This window comes from Quercus lobata, chromosome 5 (genome assembly GCF_001633185.2).
Source record: "Quercus lobata isolate SW786 chromosome 5, ValleyOak3.0 Primary Assembly, whole genome shotgun sequence".
Taxonomy (NCBI): domain Eukaryota; kingdom Viridiplantae; phylum Streptophyta; class Magnoliopsida; order Fagales; family Fagaceae; genus Quercus; species Quercus lobata.
In genome coordinates this window covers 64,534,112-64,543,624 of record NC_044908.1, presented here as the reverse complement: position 1 = coordinate 64,543,624, position 9,513 = coordinate 64,534,112, and positions in this window count along the sequence as shown.

Here is a 9,513-nt window from a genome sequence, read left to right as displayed (position 1 = left end):
AATGAAACAAAAAGTCAATATTTAATTTGTTCTTATCTCTAATGTGGCATTTGAAAATATTTCAATTCTCTTTGCATAAAATGCGCCACTTAGAAAAATCTCATATTTTTTTACATGACATCTCTGCTTTTATATATATATACAAGAGAATCAATTTTATGACGATGGTTGGTTTAGTTTGGACAGAGGAACAATAAGTTTCTGTAACATATAATACTGGGGTACCATTTCAGAGTTACCAATATCCATATATTTACGTAAATAACATATATTTATAAACATGTAAATAAATATAAAATAAATACATAAACATATATTATGTATGTATGTATATATATATATGTAAGTTTTATTTATTTATTTATTTATTTATTTTTGAGAAGAAGCTTTATTTATTTACACATTTATAAACATATAATTTAAGATAAGGAAAAATATTAGCTTAATTACAATAACCCAATTTATTAGTTTAAATAACATGTTTTATAAGTTTTTAACATTTTTAATTTTTTTTACTATACCGAGAGCATCCAAAAATCTTTAGTACAAGATGATACATCCAGATATTTTATCCAGTACATTTAAGAAGAGAACAAATACCAATTTAATAGCTAATACTGTATTGGCTTCCTTACTATAAATCCTTAGAGAATGTGTTAGGTTTGTGTGTGTTTATGGAGTCACCACTTATTTCATTATGGAAAAAACAAAAACCATTATGAATATACCTCTTTTTTGAACAATTGAATAGATATATCACTGGATCAAAAGAAAATTAAAATTACATGGCTTTAGTCCTTATTACATTCTATGAAATAAAAAAATTATATGACATTAGTCTTAACAATTAAGCCTATTATGTTCTTCTCTGTCACGATCCAACCGGCACAATTCATTTTCAAGAACTTATCAATCATGAACAAGTTGAGTAGAATCTACTTACCGATTGGAAATCAAATCAACCAACTTACGTGTGTGTGTATAAATACAACCGGCTTATGTGTGTGTATATATATGTATAAATATTATATATTATATATATACATATACATATATATAATTTTTTTATATTCTATACGACAACGATGTTTTAGACTTGATAATAATTTTATCCTTTGTTTCTGCAACATTGAACCACCATGTTTTATAAGTTTATTTCCCATCTCCTCCTCTTGAAAAGAATGAAGATTAAGAAAAAGATAATCATAAATGAACTGATTGCTCCCATAATTGTATGCAAATAACAAATATACAAATCTATAATAATAGTTAATAACTAAATCCTTGCTAAAATTTTATTTATTGAGTTAATTAGATATAATGATTTCTTTTATGATCTTAAAAAATAAAATTAGATTCACCAACCATATATTGTTAAAAAATTACATGCCTCAATTTAAGTTTATATAAGTATATGTATATGCATAATGTGAACCTTGTATTTTTAAAACTTATGTGCTTCGATTGAAGTATATATAATATCATATGCTTATATGTACATAAGTATAAACATATACTTATTTAAACTTGAGATTAGATTGTGTATATTTGTAAATAAGTTTATAAAGATAATTTTCAAGGAGATAGGTAGTTCCATTTTAATTTTTTCCTTTTTTTGTGGCAAAATGATGTCTTTTTCTTAAATTAGTTACAAATTTTAGTTCAGAAGGCAAATGTTGAGCTTTTCGTAACAAAATCTTCTCAATTTCAAATTTATCTAGAGTTTTTAGAACACTCTACTAGATTAATTTCTTTTAATCATAACATTTTATTTTAAAATAAATTGTTGAGTACCATGTCATACTAACAAAAACCTTATAATAATGATGTCACATTAGCTATTAAAGAAAAAGCAAATTGAAATGTCTGATTTTAAATTATTTAATTTATTTAAACTTTTCAAAGAAAATCATAATTGAACTCTCTTCCTCTGTTAGGTTGTGGAGCAAAAGAGAGGATGTGATGATCAAAGATAAGTATATTAAAACCATTGGATGCCTTTATGATAAATTTGGAACTTGATTGGTTATGCAGGGGGTCTGTGGGTTTTGTGGAATGCAGACAAGGTTGATATGGCCTTGCTCTCAAGTACTGAACAAGAAATTCATGCCGAGGTAAAGGTACGTTTTACAAATGATAGAGGGTTATTATCTGCTGTGTATGCTAGTCCTAGATGTGTCGAAAGGCAAGTTTTGTGGAAAAATCTGATGAGTGTTGCTGAATTGCATAATTTGCCTTGGGTGATAGTAGGAGATTTTAATGAACCCCTTCTTAGCGAGGATAAATTTGGGGGCAGGTCGGTGAGTGTCAATAGATCCTTAATTTTTAAAGAATGTTTGGATAGGTGTAATATGATGGATATTGGGTTCGCGGGACCCCGTTTCACTTGGACAAATAGGAGGGAGGTTCAAGCTTTGATTCAAGAGAGAATTGATAGATATTTTGTGAATCCGAGTTGGTGTGTGATTTACCCTGATGCTAGAGTAACTCATTTGACTTGGTGTCACTCGGACCATTGTCCAGTGCTTTTGGAGATGCAGCCGAGAGCCCAATATGGGAGGATTAGACCTTTTCGTTTTCAGACTGGTTGGTTGTTAGATCCTTCTTTTTTTCCTATTGTGCATCAAGCGTGGGAGAGGAATAGTAGGCTAATTGATGCTATTAGTTGTTTTACTCAGAATGCTAAGGAGTGGAATAAAAACCAGTTTGGGAATATTTTTAGTAGAAAAAAGAATTTGATGTCAAGGCTGAGTGGTATTCAAAGAGTTCTTGCTCTTAGGCCTTCGGATTTTCTTGTGAAGTTAAAAAATGAGCTTCTAAGGGAGCTGGACATTGTGCTGAACCAGAAGGAGGAGTTGTGGGCTTTGAAGTCAAGGGTGAATTGGATGATTCAGGGTGACCGTAATACAAATTTTTATCATGTTTCGACTTTGATAAGAAGGAAGAGGAATCAAATTATGGCTATAAAGAATGCAGTGGGGGATTGGATTCATGAGGAGGGGGAGATTAAGGATTTTATTAGGTGTGGTTTTGAACGGGTCCTCCTTTCGTCTCTTTCTTGTGTGCCTAGAGTGGATCCCACTATTTCTTAGTGGCAGTCTAGGCTCTCGGATTCAGAGAAGGAAAGTGTCAGTGGGGGGCTTTTGAAGTAGAGATTAAGGCAGCCCTTTGGTCTTTGAAGCCTTTTAAAGCCCCGGGGCCGGATGGGTTTCATGCGGGTTTTTTTCCAAAAATTTTGGCACACTGTGGGGAATTATGTGATTAAAGAGGTTCAAAAGATTTTTGCAGTTAGAAGAGTGCCGGAGGTTTTAAATTGTACCCACATTGCTTTGATCCCAAAAATTCAGGGTCCTGAAACTTTAGGTAATTATCGACCTATTAGTTTGTGTAACATGGTGTATAAGGTGATTACTAAGATTATTGTGGCAAGGTTGAGGCCTTACTTGGATAAACTCATTTCTCCAATGCAAGCGGCCTTTGTTCCGGGAAGGAAAGGGATTGATAATATTATTATTGCTCAGGAGATCATTCATGGCCTTGGGAAGAAGAAGGGTAGGACTGGCTATATGGCTCTTAAGATAGATTTGGAAAAATCTTATGATAAGCTAGAATGGAGTTTCATTAGAGATATGCTTATTTGGGTAAATCTCCCTCTAGATATTATTGACCTCATAATGAGTTGTGTGTCAACTGTGTCTACATCAATTTTATTCAATGGAGAAACCCTTGATCCGATTTTCCCCTCTAGAGGTATAAGGCAAGGAGATCTGATCTCTCCGTACTTGTTCATCCTTTGTATGGACTATCTTGGGCAGCTTATTGAAGAGAAGTGTAGTGGGAATCTATGGCAGCTAGTGAAGGCTTCTCAGAGTGGTCCTGCGTTTTCGCATCTGTTCTTTGCAGATGATTTGATTCTTTTTGCTAAAGCAGATGGGTTGAATAGTGTAGCCATTAGAGATGTTTTGGATACTTTTTGTAGCATTTCTGGTCAAACGGTGAGTGAAGCTAAGTCGAGGGTGTATTTTTCGCCAAATGTGGATAGGGATACTAGAGAATCCCTTTGTGATATCTTGGGTTTTGCTTTAACGCCGTTTCTTGGGAAGTACTTCGGTTTTCTGCTTAAGCAGCCGGGTTCTTCTTCACATGATTATGACTTTATTTTGGATCGAGTGAAGTAGAAATTAGCCGGGTGGAAGGCAAATTGTTTATCCTTGGCTGGTCGTAGGGTGCTCATTCAATCATCATTGGCTGCTATCCCTTCGTACATCATGCAGTGCTCTTACCTTCTAGGAAGGGTATTGGATGGGTTAGATAGAGTTAATAGAAATTTCCTTTGGGGGTCTACAGATTCAGCCAAGAAGATTCATTGGGTTGGTTGGGAGAAGGTGACGAAGCCTAAGGAGGAAGGGGGTTTAGGGCTGCAAACAGCCAAAGGAAGGAACGTGGCTCTTTTATCCAAACTTAATTGAAGGTTTCATACGGAAGGGGAGGCTCCGTGGGTGAAAGTTTTGAAGATGAAATATTGCAGCCAAAGAAGGAGAGAAGCTGCAAATGCAGATGCTCTCCCTTGTTCTTTAACTTGGGTAGTTTTGAAGAAAGGGGTGGACACTTTTAATAAGGGAAGTAGATGGTTGGTGAAAAAAAACAGTAACCTAAATATTTGGCACAACAATTGGACGAATGGGGGACCCCTTAGGAAGTTGATCCAAGGTCCTATTTCCCAATAAGCAAATGGTTTGGAAGTTAAAGACATTATGCTTGATGTGGGTTGGGATTGGGAGAAACTTACTTTTGAATTAATTGATGAAATCAAAGGGATGATTAGTGCAATTCCTATCTCAACCTTAGGTGGTGGCTCAAATAAATTGACTTGGGCTGGATCTCCTAAGGGGGTTTTTGATGTCAAAAGTGCTTATGGGATTGTTATGGAATCTTCTAATACTAGTACCTTTTTAGCTAGTTGGATTTGGAAGGCAGATTTGCTTCCAAAAATTAAAATGTTTCTTTGGTTGTATGCCCATAATAGTATTGGTGTCAAACATTGTTTAAAGAAAAGGGGAGTGATCCAAGATGAGGTTTGTCCTTTTTGCTGTAATGGTGTTGAAACCATTCTTCATGCTTTGAGAGATTGCATCCACCTGAAGCTAGTGTAGAATCAGCTAGGGGTAAGTCCTTCTAACTTTGACTTTTGGCACTTCAATTTGATAGATTGGTTGTCTCTTATTGGTAGATCCAATATTATTCTGCATGATTTGGGTTTGTCTTGGAAGGTGGTTTTTCCCTTTGCTATTTGGAACATTTGGAAGAGTAGGAATGCTTTCATCTTTAGTGGGAAAGCTAGGAGTCCAAAGCTGGTTGTTGAGATTATGTACCAAGCTAAAGAGTATTTTCATTGTGTGGCGACGCCTAGGCTAGGAATTAGGAGAATCACCAGATATATTCGGTGGGAGAGACCAGAGCAAGGTTGGAAGAAACTGAACACGGATGGGGCTTGCATGGGGCTTCACGGGCTGGCTAGTTGTGGGGGCTTGGTAAGAAGTGCAAATGGGCAGTGGGTTGCTGGTTTCAATAAGCGGATTGGGGTCACTTCCAGTTTTGTTGCTGAGTTGTGGGGTTTGCGTGAAGGCCTTTAGTTTTGTTGCAACTTAAATATTAGTTGTCTTGAAGTTGAGATGGATGCCAAGACCATTGTTGATGTTGTAGGGAACCCAGATTATGTTAATAACATTATCTCCCCTATCTTGGATGATTGCAGGCTTTTGATAAGCAAATTCCACCGACTCCGTTTTAAGTATTGCTTCCGGCAAGCAAATCAATGTGCTCATGGTCTAGCCAAGAAAAGCTTAAGGATGTTTGATGATTTCCTTAGATATGATAGTCCGCCTGTGGGCATTTTAGATGTTTTTGAGGGAGATCTCAATGGGATGTATTCCGTTAGGATATGTCTTGACTCTTCTTTTGTTGTTTAGCTTTCTTTAATGTTATCGACTTTCACCAAAAAAAAAAAAAAGATCTTGGGGCTGTTCAATTTAGCATGGACCATTTCTTATGTGTCGTACAAGAGAATTATTTATTATTTATTATTGCTAGTAAGTTGCCCGTGCGATGCACAAATAATGTAGTGATTTTTTATGTAAGACAATTATGTAGAATATTGTACATATATTATAAATAAAAAGTAAACTAATTTAATAATTAGAGCTAAGAAACTTATACAATTTGAGATATTAAAAATTAAATTAGTATCAATGTATCATAAATATCAACCTACTCAAACTATATAATGAGTAAATGACAAAGTTTTCTTTATCACAACAATGAGTTAAAGATTAAAAATAGAGAGACAAACAATGTAGGAAAGAAAATGTAACAATGTAACAACAAATATTAATATTTTTTCCAATATTCCTCCATAAGCATGTTTTGTTATAGAATTATTTATTTTTCTGCTTTTGTTTTTAATGCTAAAATGGTGGGTATGCTAAAAGTCATGACGAAAAGAGAAAGGCATGGTGTAAAATTAGACAATTAATGAGATATTAATGAGATAACAATAAAAATAAGTTAATGTGATCTTTTTGGTAACATTAAAAAAAACTTAACGAAAAGAGGTAAAAAAAATGGTTAAATACAAAATTAGAGTGCCACATGATAAGATCACATGCACTCCCACATAAAATCTCTAGTTTTATATATAATTAGTATGTAACCCCGTGCATAACATATATAAGGGTACATTTATAAATATGCACAGGTGTATATATATATATATATATATATATATATGATTTATAATCTAATTAGATCTAGACTTTTCGATTTTTGTATCCAATAATTTACTTACCACAAAAATTAAAAAATTAGATGGGACACATGACGCAAAATTGAACTCTAATTAAAATTTAATTAGAATCTAATTGAATTTAGAATATTTGACTTTTGTACCTAATAATTCACTTGATACACAAATTTAAAAATTAGATGAGACACGTGGCATGAAATTAGACTTCAATTTAGAATTTAGTTGGATTTTCTCTTAGTTTTATCTATCTATCTATCTATATATATATATATATATATATATAGAGAGAGAGAGAGAGAGAGAGAGAGAGAGACAGGAGAGAGAGAGAGAGAGAGAGAGAGAGAGAGAGAGAGAGAGAGAGAGAGAGAGAGAGAGAGAGAGAGAGAGCAGTCGATATCCTGTGCGATGTGTGGAAACTTTATACTTTTATTTTAAAATAATTTCTAACTATTCTTTATGGCCTTATAACACTCATCTTATGCTCAATTATAATATACATATCATTAAGAGGAAGTAAATAAAAAGAACCAAAATTATGAATAATATTTATACTTATTTAAGGGGCTTTTCCTGTTTAGAATTCTCATTTTTTTTTGTTCAAAAATACCACTACACTCCTATGTTTAAGTAGAGACAAAACTAAAAGACAATTTGATAAAAATACAACTATAATTCCCACTAAAATATTGCCTAAAATATAGGGTCATTCTCCTGTTAATTTTCAAATTGCTTTATTCAGTTATAAATTAGATTCTCAAAATAAAAATCATATATATAAAATAAAAACACGTGTTTTTTTTTTCTTCCCTTTATCAAGACTTACATTAACAATTTTTTTCGTTGTTGTAGTTTGCCTTTTTCTGTTCTAAATTCTAATCTCACATTTTTTTTTATAAAAATTTTTCTATTCATTTTTTTTTCAATTTGAAATAAATGAAAAATTATGACACTAAAAAAGAAAAAAAAAAAACCTTATTGCACGCACAAAGTGCGTGTGATGATACATAATTAAGAATATGAATATATATAGCCTAAATGAATTTCACAATTATATTATTATTTTGGTTAATTAAAGTGTACAATTATCTTTTATTTTCTTTGAAAGAGAGTGGACAATTGAGAATATAATTTGTTGGCTTTAAGAGTCTTCTACATTAGAAATTAAAACAAGAAACAAATTGAGGGAATTATTATTTCCATCATATAAGCTGTTTATTTATTTATTTTTAATATATTCCACCATATAAAAGAAGATGGTGTAGAAATAATCCATTTTTGTGCAAAAAAACTATAAGCGATAGGAAGAGGAAAGAGCAAATTGATGTGACACTTAATAATAAGAGCCTTATCAAGAAGATTGTAAAGAGAGCTTTTCAAAAAAGTGTGTCCTATTTTATGATGCCAGCCCATATTTTGGAAAATGTGGGAAAAAGTTAATAGGGCAGGGTCATACATGGGTCATAATATGTAAGGTAATAAGTGAGCTTTTGAGCTTTTCATAAGATTTGATATGATTTTAATTTAATTTTGAATTACAACCCATCTTTTAGATAACAGTTTTTTTTTTTTTTATAAAAAAATTAATGTGATCTTTTAGATAACAATAAAAAAAAAAAAACTTAATGAAAAGAGGTTAAAAATGTTAAATGAAATATTAGAGCGCCATATGGCAAGAGCTCGTGCACTCTCGTATGAGGTCTCTACTTTTATATATAATATATATATATATATATATATATATTGAATTGAATGAATATTGATGTCCAATTGTTGAAATATAAGATGATTATATATAAAATCATAATCATAATAAATGTTTATTAATAACTATCATAATTTAGTTATTAAAAAAATAACTATCATAATTCTCAAATTTCATATTTAGACCCAAAAAAAAATATATATATATATACTATTATGTTAATCTTGCCTGTATATTGCACAGGTCATTTGACTAGTTTACATATAATTTTTTATTAACTTCTAGTGTGTCCAACATTCAGAATTTAAATCTTTAATCATTGTTAATAGAGGTGTGTAATGAATTCGCCAAAACCAACCCAATCAACATGGTTGGGTTAGTTTTTAAGGGTTGGTGAGTTGGGTTGAGTTATGATTTTTTTTTTGTTTTTATTTTTTATTTTTATAGTGAGTCGGGTTGGGTTTAGGTCATGAGATTTATAAATTCGTCTAACCTGACCTAACCCACGTATATTTAATATATTTTAAATTATAAAAAATATATTATATAATTTTGTTATATACTCTTTTGCCCTTCTTCCTAAATAAAACCCAAACCCTAAATTCTTCTCATATAGTTTGTATTTGTTTAATGTTATACTCATGATTATTTGGTTATAAATTTACTCGTATATGTGTTGATGTTGTTATAATGCTCAATTTATTAATAATAAAAGTAATTGAAAAAAAAAAAACTATCCAACTCAACCTGATCTATGGGGTTGGGTTGGAATCTTGTGATAAGTTGGAAACTTTTTCTCCCTTAGATCTCCAAACACTTTATGTATGAGAATGTGTCAATTCAACTACAATGCATTAGCTTCAAAATAACAAAATAACTTCGGGCAAGTTTTCAGTAATTATAATTATAATAATAATAATAATTTTTATATAAAAACGGAATATTTGCAAAAAAGAAAAAAGAAAAAAGAAATGCTGTACAAAATCAAAATGTGAAATAGTCAACGTGT